The sequence below is a fragment of the Eubalaena glacialis genome, chromosome X (assembly GCF_028564815.1).
Source record: "Eubalaena glacialis isolate mEubGla1 chromosome X, mEubGla1.1.hap2.+ XY, whole genome shotgun sequence".
NCBI lineage: Eukaryota > Metazoa > Chordata > Mammalia > Artiodactyla > Balaenidae > Eubalaena > Eubalaena glacialis.
The window spans coordinates 6,179,997-6,193,964 of NC_083736.1; the positions used below are offsets into that span (position 1 = coordinate 6,179,997).

The window sequence follows — 13,968 nt, forward strand, 5'->3', positions numbered from 1 at the left end:
TTCTCACGATGCATGCATGCACGTGTGTGTGTCTGTGTGTCTGTGTGTATGTTGCTCACTGCTGATAGCCCCTGAGCTTGGAGAGGCCCACTCGGGACACAGAGTCCAATAAATATTTTTGAATGAATGAATACATGATTGGGTTAATGTATAGAATGAAGGACACAAGGAGGTTCTAAGGGTCTGAATTAACAAGGGCCTCCACCCTGGTGGATGGTGGATGCAATGGAGGTGGTTGAGTTTTTCTGACTAAAGACCCACAGGAATTTCTAGGACGTATTTGCAGTTCCGTAACTTCTCATGTGGTACGTTAAATAAATAAAATAAGGTTTATATAGAGTTCTTAACCTCTATTTCATATATCTCCAGGTGTTCAGGAAATTAATGAATATGACACTTAGGGACAAACATTCTTTGAAAGAAAAGACTGCATTAATGAAAGATTAAGCTGCTGCATTTAAAACCTGGCAATCTGAAAAAAATAACTTGCATTGATGATTCTAAGACACACCTGCACACACACACAGAGTAATGGGCTTAACTGTGTCCCCCTAAAATTCATATGTTTAAGTCCTAACTTCCAGTATCTCAGAATGCAACTGTATTTGGAGAGATGCCCTTTAAATAGGTAATTCAGGTAAAGTGACTTCATTAGGGTGGGCCCTAATCACTATGACTAGTGTCCTTATAAGGAGCAATTCAGGCACAAAGAAAGACACCAGGGATGCGTGCTTACAGACCACGTGAGGACACAGCAAGAAAACCTACCCCCCAAACATAATGGGGTAATACATATGGCTGGCATTCTTGCCATGCTGTTCCTGCCTCTGATCTCATAATAACTCAGTGAGGCTGGCGTTATCACTGGCCCTTTTTATATGAGGAACCAGGTGTAGGTCTACCCAAGGTCCCAGAGATGCTGGGAAGGAAACCGGCTTCAACTCCACAGCATTTGGTCTTGACTGCCACGCCATTGCCTCCTGATGTTATTTGAGTACAAAAACAAAAAAGGTCACAGGTTTTGGACCCAGACAGACATGTGTTCAAATCTTGGCTCTGCCTCTAATGCAAATTTTGACTGGCAGTCACCTCTTCTGACGTGCCTGCATGCAGGAAGCATTCCGTACCGCCTGCTTCTTTTAATATCATATTACTTTTGTTAAAATATTATGAGACGACGTCTCTATACACCAAGAGATTTATCGAGTATGCTTACTCAAAATCATTTGGAACCAAAAACTACTGACCAAAGAGAATTTTCCAATGATGCGATTGCATTTTGCATCATTAGTTTTATGCTTTAAATTAGTTAAACTTGAATCATTTTAGAATATGAGCCTTTAGATCAGCCTGTGAAGCTTTCCGTAAATGTCATCATATGCCAAAGAGTGGCAAAAAGATATATATATGTTAAAGAGAATATCGGCCTATCTATTTGAAACTTATAACTGCTACTATGAATTTATTCCAGTCAAAATTACCCATCTTTGCAAATTCAGCACATGATCTCTTGTATGTTAGCAAAGGACCATTTTCTTTTCAGAGATAACTATAAGATATATTAGAAATGAAATGAGAGCTGTGAAGGGTCAGGTACAGTATAATTCTATTGGGTAACATTTCTTTTAAGATACCACTATATAATATTATCAGGGTAATCATTTTTATGAAAGAAGAATAGTTTCCTTTTTATGCTTCCAATCATTGCTTTGCTTTTTAATAGCCTCAGGGTTCCTTTTTTCTAAATAAAGTGAGGAAAATGTATTTCTCCATTGTTTACTGAAATGTGTAATATGTGAAAATGTGTATGTGAATGGAATTCTAGGGGGAACAAATGAACCAGATTTTTGGTTCCTTTCTAAAAATTGCCTTTATAATTGGTTTTTTGTTAAAATGGAACATTTTATAACATTCTAGGTAAAGGAAAATCAGAGTTTTAGAAATTACCATCATGTTTTAGGCATAACATACATAAACTGTACAAATCTTTAAGTGTGAAGTTCAGTGATATTTTATGTATGGCTATACTTAGGTTACCAATACTCCGGTCAAAATAGAAATATTTCCAGGACCCGGCAGTTTCCCTCGTGCTCCTTCTCGATCGATATCATCCTCTTACCTAGAAGTTGCTGTCACTCTCACATCTACTATTATGGGTTAGTTTAGCCTTCCTTAACCTGTAGATGGATGGGGTCAGACAGGGTGCACTCGTTTCCAGCTTTGTCTGCTCATGACTACATCTGTGAGATTCATTCATGGTGTTGCATGCAGCGGTATTTCGTTCTGTTTTTATTATTACTTGGTAATATTTTTTTGTAAGAATGAAGTGTAACTTTTTTTATCCACTGTGTTGGTGGATGTTTGGGTCGATCTAGTTTGGAGCTCACATGCATAAACCCACGATGAATACTCTTGTACTTTTGTTGGACAAGCATGTTCTGTTGTCTTAGGTCCACCCCTAGGAATGAACTATGTGGATATTTGTGGGGTAGGTACATGATTGGCTCTAGTGGACACTGCCAGACAGCTCTCCAAAGAGGTTGCCCTATTCACACTCCCACAGGCTGTATAGTTAATTAGCTTCACAGCCGTATAAATACTTGAGGTGGCCAATCCTTTTACAGTTTCATCCATTCTAGTCACTGGGTAGTGGTATGCATTCTGGCTTTCATTTATATTTTCCTGGTGAGTAATGATCTTGAGTAACTTTTCCTATGCTTATTGACCATTTAGAAATCCTCATTTGTAGTGTCTGTTCAAGTCTTTTGAAAATGTTCCATTCAGTTGTCTTTTTTGTATGAATTTATAGGCATTCTTTATATATTCTATATTCTGGATACTGGTCCAGTGTTATCATTTAACTCTCTTACTGATGTCTGCTGATGAACAAAAGTTCTTAATTTTAATGAAAAACAATTTATCAGTGTTTTTTCTTTTGTGCCTAGTGATTTTTGTGTGCAGTTTAGAAATTATTGTATACCTCAAGTTCATAAACATATTTTTCTGTTTCTTTTCTACAAGTTGTACTATTTACATTTTACAGACGGTCTGTAATTTATTTCATATTAATTTATTTGAGGTAGTGATAAAGATTCCTTTTTTATTAATTAATAAACTGTTAAAATAAAAAGATAAAATTAGTAAGATAAAAATAAATTAATAAAAATATTAATATCCAATTGAACCAAAATGACTTATTTAATTGACAATCCTTTCCTCTAATGAATTGATATGACACTTTTTCATAAATAAGTTGACTGTATCAGTGAGTCATCTATATTCTAGACTGTTTGTCTCATGTGCTACTATCTTGGTTTCTGTAGCTGCTTTTGTATGTCTTGATGTCTGGTAAATTGCACCACTGACATTTGGTCTACTTCAAGATTAACCTGGGCTAATGTAGGCCCTTTGATTTTCTCCCAGTTGCCACAAAACCTGAGTGAAGTATTGATAGGGATTGCACTGAACTTATAAATCAAGCTGGGAAGAATGGGTACCTTAAAAATACCGAGTGCTTCAATCTAGAAACATGATAGGTTTCTCTATTTAGGTCTTCTTTAAATTCTCTCAGCATTTTGTGTTGTTTCCCGTGTAAAAGATTTCACCTAAGTAGACTTATTTCTTGGTATTTGGTGTATTTGATGATGCTGTAAATTATATGTGTGTTTATTTCTTTCTTTCCTTGCATTTAAGTTTCAAATTCATTGTTGTCTGTATCACTTTCAGGTTTTCCTAAATCATGAAAAAAACTATTTGACCTTAAACTTTGGTCAAGCCAATAATAATTGAAGTAATGTTTAAATGCTTCCTTCACTGTACATTTATCAAGATATACAGACAGCATCCTCAGTCCATCTTCCTTGCACCTCACTTGTTTTTCAAAGTAAATCAGTAAATTTTTATGACAGTCCCCCAATGAATCTTTTGTTGTATCTCTTACCAGTTCATCTACACACTATTGTTGGATTAGCCATTATTAAGCATAGCTCTAATCATAGCATTTTCTTATCAAATCTCCATAGTGTTCTAATATTTTCAGTTGTGCCATTACTCCCTTTTTTCCAGCCTTATCTCTGTTTCATCCTCTTGTGTTTCAGACACCAAATCAAACCATCCACCTTTATACACCTTGGATGAGAAGATGTGACCTTTGTTCATGCTGCTTTATGCTTATGGAATCTCCATCCGTATTTGTCCCTTCTGTATCCCTCCCTCAAGAAACGTGTAGATCACAATTTGGTTTAAAATAAGATGCTTTATGAGCCCTCAACCGAGTATAATTAAGTGCTTCTTTGAAATCATGTAGTACACGTTTTTCACTGTTCCCCATGCACTACTCATCTGAGGAGATATTTTCCCCAAAACCTCTTCTGACACTGTCCAATCCACCTTTGTATCAGTATTCAGTGTAGTCTTTGGCTTGTGGTCAACAGTTAATAAATACACGTTGACTTAAATTTAATTGTAATCAATGCAAAGAGAAGTCCATCACGCACGATGCAGTCTTTTCTGTGTAAGTTTTGCAAGCCATGGGTTCCTGAGCAAACCTTTTGAAGTACTGACACAAAAAAATAGGCAGAACTCCATTCTGCTCTGGCTAGAGTATCATTAAAGAATTCTGAACCTTCAGTTTTTTTAAAGCATGTAATTTATGTGCATGATAAAACAGCCCTTTGTTTCACAAGTCAACATTCTTAATGCAGCCTGTCAGAATGCATTCTCAGTAAATTGCTTTGATGAACATGCCAGCCCAGTTAGTTTCTTTTAAGGGGAAGAGAAGAAAGGGGGGAAAAAAAAAAAAACTTTTGCAGCAGAAAAAAAAGAAAGTAAATAGAACAGGTCTAGACTGTACCGCATAGTTTTACATCCAAGATTGCAAATAATATGGTTTCACACTCTCATGAGCCAGGATTCTGCCTCAAAATTTGCAATTCGAAAGCTCTGTTTTTGTTTTATAACAGATATGTGGTTCCAATTTCAGCTTCTGCCTCACGTAGCCACCCACGAGCAGGTCCCAAGCATGTATGGACTTGATATAATTTTAAATGTACTCCTAGGAAAGCAGTCCTCAGCTTGACAACCGTGAGTTCTGGTACTTGGAGGTGCTCTGCAAATCTGTGTCCTGGCAATGCCCAGGACAGGATCTCACCCCTAGGACTCCCGGGACAGGATACTGGTTAGCTTTTAACTGACTTTTCTGTATGCAGGACCTGGTATAGCTAAGAGAACCTAGTAAAACTTCCTGTATATATTCTCCTAGAAAATTTAAAACAAAATTCTTGGTTTCCCTCCCCTACCAAGGCTGCTGGTGTTTTCTGTAAAAAAAAAATATTGGAAAATAGAGTAGCAGAGAGATCCATTTGCTGATTCTGTCCTAAGCGGAGCTTTGGGTAAATGGAGACTTAGCCTAAAACATGTTAATTCACACAAAAGAGAGCCAGATTGTCTCACTATCAATCTTTATAAGTACGTCGATTGTGTGTGTGTACAAATGTTCACGTACATACATTTGGGGAAGATAAGTTGCCGCCTCACTTTGGCGCTAGCCAACTACAGAAAGGCTATTGCTTCATTCAGTTAGCCCCAGTCTCTGCACTAAATGTGGTCAGGCTTAGAGGGACATTCTCTGTATTGGAATTCTCCATAGTTCAGTTGACTCTTAACTAGTGTTTCCTTGGGCAGAAAGATGAAAATAAGGTTTATTAAAGAAAGCTCTGAAATTCTTATAATACACAATGTCAGATAAACAGTGAAGAAAGATCATCAGTGAATATTGTATTGTGTGTGCACAGTTTGTGACCACGTTTGTTTGTTTTTTTCTGCGTTATGTGGCTATCACTGTCAACCTGACACTTTTTTTCTCCAGGCTTCACGAGGGTCAAAAACGCCCTTCCAGTAAAGCAGCTGTCAGAATGTCCTCGCCCTGGGTCTGAAAGACATGGCTCAGGATTCCTTTCAAAAGCTTAGAAAGTGGGAGCAGATTTTTGCACCCGATTCGGTACAAGTCAGTAGGAGACGTGTCGGGGAAAGAGGAATGGCCTGGGATGCAGGCTGGTGGAAGGAATGGGAGGCCATGGCCTCCAGGTGCTTCTAGAACCTCCCCCAGGTAGCAGACCACACAGACCCATCCCTCCCACGGTGGTGCTTTGATCTCTTTAGAGTTGTCTTTCATGCCGCCCCAGTTTGTCCAGGAGAAATACACACACCTCCAAGGGAGACCCAAGGCTTTCCAGAACGCTGGGGAAAGAGGGAAATAGATCAATGTAGTCTAATTGTCAAGACTCACACAGGTTGGTCAAACCTGCTGTCTCCTTTCTCCCCTACTGCTCTTCCCCGTGAATGGACTGTTCAGCAGCCTGGTCAGTTCACCGGAGCAGCCTTTCCATCCTCCAAGGCCACAAGGCTCCTTCCATGTCCTCAGCCCCCATGCCACACCCGGGCCCACGGATTCCTTACCGCACAGGATAAGCGTGTGGTAAGGCCCCTCTTTCAATCCCAGGCCCCCTATCCCGTGATGCTCCCCGTCTCACCTGAGGCCGTACAAGCATTTCCAAGTCTGTCCTCGCTTGACAATTCCACCTTTTCTCGAAAGCTGTTCTGTGAATATTTGCAGGCTGACTCTCGGTCCTGGAGGTGGAGAGGGCCAGGAAATAGGGTTCAGTCTGGTGTAGGAACTTGCTGTAATTGGTTGAATCTCAGCTGTGTCTCTCTGGAAGGTGGATTTTTTTTTTTTTTCAGGAGGATCTTGCTTTTCTCAGCGTGAATATAAAATCTGTGGTGATTGGAGATGTTTGGTTATCAAGGCTTTGATTGTCTTGGTCCAGCTCTGTGTGTCCCAGTGTGTGAGCAGCTATTTCCAAAGGTGCAGACCTGAGACGGACATCCTGGACCATAAGGGCCTGGCCTGGACCTTGTGCAGTTATTTAAGACTGAATGACCCGTCTCTTTATGCTCAGGAAAGCCTATTTATGTCACACCAAAGTCCCAAAAGGCGGGGGCCCATCTCTGTTCTTCTGCATTGTCGTTACAGAATCCAGTGTTGGAAATGAGCTTTTCGCTCAGATCTTTGGCACATACTCATTGTGTGAATGGATGAATATCAGTAAATATATGAGCAAACTGTGGTCTTCTGATGAAGTTATTCTGGTGGGACCAGAAGCAAGGGCAGCCCCGCTGCCGCCCCCCGCATTGTGAGGTGGGAGGCACTTCTCCTAGGACAGAGGGATTTCCCATCCCCAGCTGACCCTGAGAGTTGCACATACAGCGGCCGAAATTAGAAGTAAGAAGAGAATCATTTGGCCCCCTTGAGCGGGGGACTCCTTCCCTTTTTCGGCTTCATGGAATTCGGTCCTGGGGACGGAGACAGTTGCAAGGGTGACGTTTGCCTGATCCTGACAGCGTACTGCCTTCTGGTGCTACTTTGATAAAGGAACGTTAGCTGGGCCAGTCCGTTCCACACACCCAGGCTAATTTAATCTGCAGAAAGGTGAGGTTTCAGCACTCTAATCCCTTGCTCCGAGCCCCATGCAGATTGACTCCCATCCGTCTGTTGTTGGTGTCATTTCCAGCTTGTTACTTAAGCCTCTTTGGTCACATGAGGCCCATCCTTCCTACTTAGATGCAAGCCCCTGAGGGACACGAGTCAGGCTTTATTCTTCACAGGCCACAATGCCTGCTGAAGATAGACCTTGCCCCAGGACACATGCGTGTACATTCATTTTGTTTTCTTCATTGAGGTTAAGTAGTTTGCTTGCAATGGGCCCCTTATTCAAGGAATTAAGAAAACTTGAGACCTGCATCTATATTCATTTCACACCCAGTGTGTGAACATGTGGACGGGTAGGTCCCTGTTCCTCATTCCTTTTTTATTTTTATTTTTATTTTTATTTTTTGTCTTTTTCTTCTACTTTTTTTTTTTTACTGGGGTATAGTAGCTTTACAATGTTGTGTTAGTTTCTGCTGTATAATGAAGTGAATCAGCTATATGGATACATATATCCCCTCCCTCTTGGACCTCCCTCCCCCCTCCCCCATCCCCCCCGTCTAGGTCACCACAGAGCACTGAGCTGAGCTCCCTGTGCTTTATAGCAGGTGCCCCCTAGCTATCTGTTTATCACGTGGTAGTGTATATATGTCAATTCCAATCTCCCAGTTCATCCCACCCTCCCCTTACCCCACCCACGTCCACATGTCCAGTCCCTACGTCTGCGTCTCTGTTCCTGCCCTGCAGATAGGTTCATCTGTACCGTTTTTCTAGATTCCACATGCATGCGTTAATATACAGTATTTGTTTTTCTCTTTCTGGCTTACTTCACTCTGTATGACAGGCTCTAGGTCCATCCACATCTCTACAAATGACTCACTTTCATTCCTTTTTATGGCTGAGTAGTATTCCATTGTATATATGTGCCACATCTTCTTTATCCATTCACCTGTCAATGGACATTTAGGTCCCTGTTCCTCATTTCTGAATACGCGTGTGTAATAGGCACACAGCTTGACTTAGACCCGACCTACAATCTAAATGTTTATTTGACACGTCAGTTCTAAGGAACTTGTTAGGGGCATGGTAACTCTGGACACGGTGCCCCAATAGAGCTTTGTCATAATTCGTTCCACAAGGTTCAGGGGGAACCAGGAATGGTGTGGTTCCAGTTAGTAAAGGCATCTGTGGACTGTCTTCCAGTTCCACACACCTGGCGTGAGTTGAGACAGCCTCCTTACCTTAGTTGGCATCACGGTCAAGTGGGGCTAATATTTATCTTCTTCGAGTTATGCCCTCTTACATGCTTTGCCTACTCACAGGTAGTTAGTATTTGCAACATGCCTTAAGTTCCTCAGATTCCTGCACGAAGCAAAGTGTGGCAAAGGACAGAGCTTGGAGAGCTTTGCAAATTTGCAACTTGGGAACACTTCAAAGCCTGGTAATAATAGCACATGTCTAAGGTGATTGGAAAGTGTCTGTGTTTCCTTTACATCCATTTGCTGGGGATTTGGTTTATATGTCATGACTCCATTAAGTTTCCAGGGGTCTCAGATCCTTAAAATTAAAAGGATTGAATAAGATTACTTTTAATATTGCTCCCGTTTGTTGATGCATGGTTTATTTGTGAACAGTGAAAAATCCTAAACCTTATCTGCACTGGAGTATAAAGCATTCGTTCTTATCAGATAACATACAGTTCTCCTTCTAAACCCCGTGGTTTCACGAAATAAGCTGAATTTTCCTCCTTTTACAGAATATTTGAAAACAACATCTGACCTTAGCAAATGCAATATGGCCAGCATTTGGCTCGGCTATAGAACTGAGACCTAAAGATAAATTATTTTCATTGTTCCATTTAAAAATATTATTTTCCCAGGTGTTTAAATGTAAGCAGTACTACTATGTAATTAAACACAGGTTCATAAACATTTTCATATCTTGGACTGTTTGCCTCCTTACAAGATGAGTCATGTCAGATTAGCTATGGGCTGAAGTAAATACGCATAATAAACAATACATTATTTTGTAGACTTGTATCAAATGTCCCAAGTAGTTTTAGTTACTAATACAACAAACATATTTATCCCATGGAACAGTTTCTCTGTTAGACCCTGGCAAGTGAATTGCTGGGAAGTTTCCGGGCATTCCAGGGGGCTGTGCGCACCATGATTTCATTTCAGCACGGTTTTGTTTGCTGCTCCAAAATATTACAGTCAAAAACCAAGTATACAGGAAACAAGATTTGGACAGTGTTTGTATTCTTGCGTGAATAATGTTAGACACCAAAAGATGCCTGTAAGTGGATTACAGACAAAATCCTGTATATAGTTTATATATATACACACACATGTGTAGGTATATAATTTATATAATTTTATTTACATATGTATTTTATTTATAACATATATAATCACATACATGTTATATATATATGATGATATACGATCTCATCTATATATATATAATATTATAGTAAAATAGACAAAACAGAAGACCAGTGATTATTGAAAGCCAACTATATTTCCATCTCCACCACCTTGCTGAAAGATCAGTAAGCCCAGTGTTTGTAACTGACATCAGTGCATTGGCAAAGGTCAAATCGTCTATCATCCTGGGTTCCTCACTACAGGCTCAGTTCTCAGATTCCAGGCCACATCACTTGCACTGAACGCAATGATGAAATGTTTTCTCAAGTGTGGTTTAGTCTGTCATATCCTCTCACTTCCAATATGAGTTAGCGTGGACCAAAAGGAAGAGATATTAATAGAAAGCAGGTTCTCAGGGTTCCAAACCAACGTCAGGACTTTGTATAAAGCTAGAGAAAGAAGCTTTCTAACAGTGATGGTTAAAATTCTGACCTCCAAAGATGAATATCCCAAAAAGCAAATGAAAGCTTCAACGACTTGAATCATGTCAGTTCCTAGAAAGGCTGAAATGGCCATTGAGAACTGATTGTTCCAGTTCGGCTGGGGCTAAATTACCATTTGACATTTTAGATTATTCTTCAGGAAGGTAGTTGTAAGTTGGTTGCCTAGCAATTTGGTTTTTTAATATGGTCACTTCGTCTTGAAGTTACAGAATGTTGTCAGTGAGAACAACTGAGAATAAACTTTGACTAATGACCAAGATAGGAATGAATGATCTTCTATCGATGTTTTCATTTTGTCCCTAAGCCCCCTAACATTCTACATTTTAGGAGGTTATTCATTGTATTTTGCATCAGTCCAAAGAGTATATGCAACGGCTACGGTATTCTGAATGGTAATACCATGTTATTGTCTTAGTCTGTTCAGGCTGTACAATAGAATACCGCACTCTGGGTGGCTTATAAACAACACACGTTTCTTTCTCACAGTTCTGGAAGCTGGAAGTCCAGGATCAAGGTGCCAGCAGATTCGGTGTCTGGTGAGTACGCGCTTCCTGGTTCATAGATGGCCGTCTTCTTACTGTGTCCTCACATGGTAGACGGTATGAGGGGGCTCTCTGGGGTGTCTTTTACGGGCACTAATCCCATGATGAGCGTGACACCCTCGTGACCTCATCACCTCCCAAAGGACCTAACAGCATCACATGGGGGTTAGGGTGTCAGCATACAAATGGAGGGTGGCTGGAGACACATTCAGTCAATAACTGTTACATATGGTGCTTTCAAAAAAAAAAAAAGGTTCCTCATCATTATCTTTATCATTCTGGCAAACATAGCCTGTGAGGTAGACAGCATGGGTTGTCGATATAAACACTAATATTACCAACTGGGAAAATGAGAGAGAGTGTAAATTGTGTTCACCTTCCCACCAGGTATGGTCCCATAGTGTTTCAAGGCTGGGAAAAGAAAAAGAAAACACAACAGTCTGAGATAAAAAAGTCTTGCTCCTCCCTTTTGGCGTTTCCAATTATAAATAACACAATGGGAATATGTTCCTTATAAAAAAGTATATGTACGTCTAAATTTAAGAAGCTAAATGCTGAGGGTTCTTGGTATCTCAAAATAATGGGTACATAGGTAGCTCTCCAAAAAGGGACTAAAAAAATATGTGGTTGATTATCTGGAAAAATGTTGCATAAATTGTTTCCTCAACATGAAAAGGGAAGGGCTGTTTCAAACAGTTCGTGTTCATTAATTCACTTATCCCTTTTACAATGAATTTTTTTAAAAATTTATTTTATTTATTTATTTTTCGCTGCGTTGGGTCTTCGTTGCTGCACACGGGCTTTCTCTAGTTGTGGCTAGCGGGGGCTACTCTTCAGTGTGGTGCACGGGCTTCTCATTGTGGTGGCTTCTCTTGTTACGGAGCACAGGCTGTAGGAACGAGGGCCCAGTAGTTGTGGCTCATGGGCTGTAGAGCGCAGGCTCAGTAGTTGTGGCGCACGGGCTTACTTGCTCTGCGGCATGTGGGATCTTCTGGGACCAGGGCTTGAACCCGTATCCCCTGCATTGGCAGGTGGATTCTTCACCACTGTGCCACCAGGGAAGTCCTACAATGAATATTTGTTAACTAACTACCATGTGCCAAGGATTGGGTTAAACACTGGGGAAAAACTAGTGAAACAAAACAGAATTCCAAACAAACTTCCTATTTCCTCCCTCATGGAATGTGTATTCTCTTGGTAAAGACAAATGTTAAGCAGAGGATTTTTAAAATGTGAGTTACGTATCTGTTACCTGACATGAAGGAGTAACTCATGTAGACTTGGGGATCAGCGAGTCATTTTTCCTGAGAGTGACACTTGAACTGAGGTCAGAAGGAGGTAAGTGAAGATTTCTGTGTCAAGACCAAGTCATCTAAGCCAGTTCCTTAATCACAGAGATGTAGGCAGTGAAGCTCTGAGGTGGCCGAACTCAATGATGTTACCCTGGGGACTGAGGTCTCAGTTTTCCAGCTCCATTTCCAGCTGAGTTTCTTCCCATCACATCATGTTTTCTCTTCCAACCTACTTAATACAGGAGAAACAGTTTAAAATGTTTTATTAGATTTTAATTTCTTTGTCTTAAGCTTTGCAGTTTTCATTGGCTTTTCTTCTGTGTAGATTTAATTCATGTGTGTTTATCACTTGATTGAAGTAAATTATTTTAATCAAAGTCAGTTAACCAAATCCTTTAAAAATTGAAAAAAACCCTCTCTATACCATTTTCTGTTACTAACTGCTATCCTGTTAAAATAGCAAAGGAAAATTTGTATCATCGAAGAAAAATCACAGCTCAGAATGAATTTGACCTCCTGAAACACATTTTAGAACGCTTAAGTATGTGTGATAGCTCTTTTTGCTTCCTGACAAGAACAAAGACAGATTTATCTAGAGATTTATTAGCACAACATGCTTTTCTGGCAAAATTAGCCATGGTCTAACCTTTGAGATTGACAAAATACAAAACAAAACAAGAAATAAAAAAAATTGCAGTTAATCTATTGTTTTCAAGATAGAGCATTTTTTAAGATAATCTACAATGCTAGAGACTTAGGCATCTATTTAAATGTTGGACAATTTAGGGTTCTTCAATGCAAGGATTTTTAGGTCTCATTTAGAAATGAAAACAAACTTGAATTGTAAAAACTACAGTTCTTAAAAACAAAGTTTATAGTTCTACTTTTGTTCCTTCTAGCCATGTTAAATGGTAAGCTTAGTTGAATTTGAAAGAGAAAAAAATTGATACGGTGAATGTCTTACACACTCTTCTGCCACCATGAATTGCCTAAGACTAGAGAGTGAATGAAGAGTACGAAAGATCCTAATTGTCCTGTTTCTGGACTGACATTTTTAGTGTACGTAATGATTTTTTGCTCCGTGAAAATTTTATTGCCAACTGAGGCTGAAATGATGATGCATACAGAGTGGGCAAGCATCTCATCAGTGTTTATTCTTCGTAAGACTGTATCTTCGTCCAAATGCACTGCAGCAATGCCAAAAATACAGCAGTCCTGGGTTATTGTGTGAGTGTTAGAATCCTTCTAGATCAAACAGCGTTTATTCTGAGTCTGGATAGGAACTATCTAGGTGCTCTTCCAGAAAGTCGGTTTATTTCCCCTGGATGGGCAATAAAGGAAAATAACGCACGCCTGGGGAAGGAGTGAACCACACACGCAGTATACGTCTGCGTCCTTTGACCTGAGCAGCTTCACCTACTCTGCAGCTCAGTCTCAGCAGGGAGGTCAGCCTGACCTTGATGCCTGGATCCTGATTGTGCCCAGGGGCATTTTCACAGCCCTGTGCTACCGTAGCTGGGATTTGGAACTGGTCTCGTTACAGGTGCCTGAGGGTCTGCAGTGGCCCATCAAACTGGCTCTAGTCCCAGGTCTCAGATGGCAGCCAGGTTCCCTGCTCACACCGAGGGCTCCGATCCGAACCGACAGTAATGGTTTGGAGCGTAGCCCTGCCCTCCTCACAGCCTGGATCTTCTAACCCTCCCATCCTTCCCCCCGTCAGTGTGCTTGGTCCTCCCTCCCTCTGAACAGCCACCTTGGGGACATATCACTAATACACAC

At 40.4% G+C, this 13,968-nt stretch overlaps 1 long non-coding RNA gene across 1 annotated transcript in view; it reads left to right on the plus strand.

The window, feature by feature from the left end:
• Positions 1-10,892, plus strand: part of LOC133082242 (uncharacterized) — a 150,579-nt gene extending 139,687 nt beyond the window's left edge. The window contains exon 4 of the long non-coding RNA XR_009698928.1: positions 10,842-10,892. This is a non-coding gene — a long non-coding RNA (uncharacterized LOC133082242). The remainder of the gene's footprint in view (positions 1-10,841) is intronic.
• Positions 10,893-13,968: the final 3,076 nt, after the last annotated feature.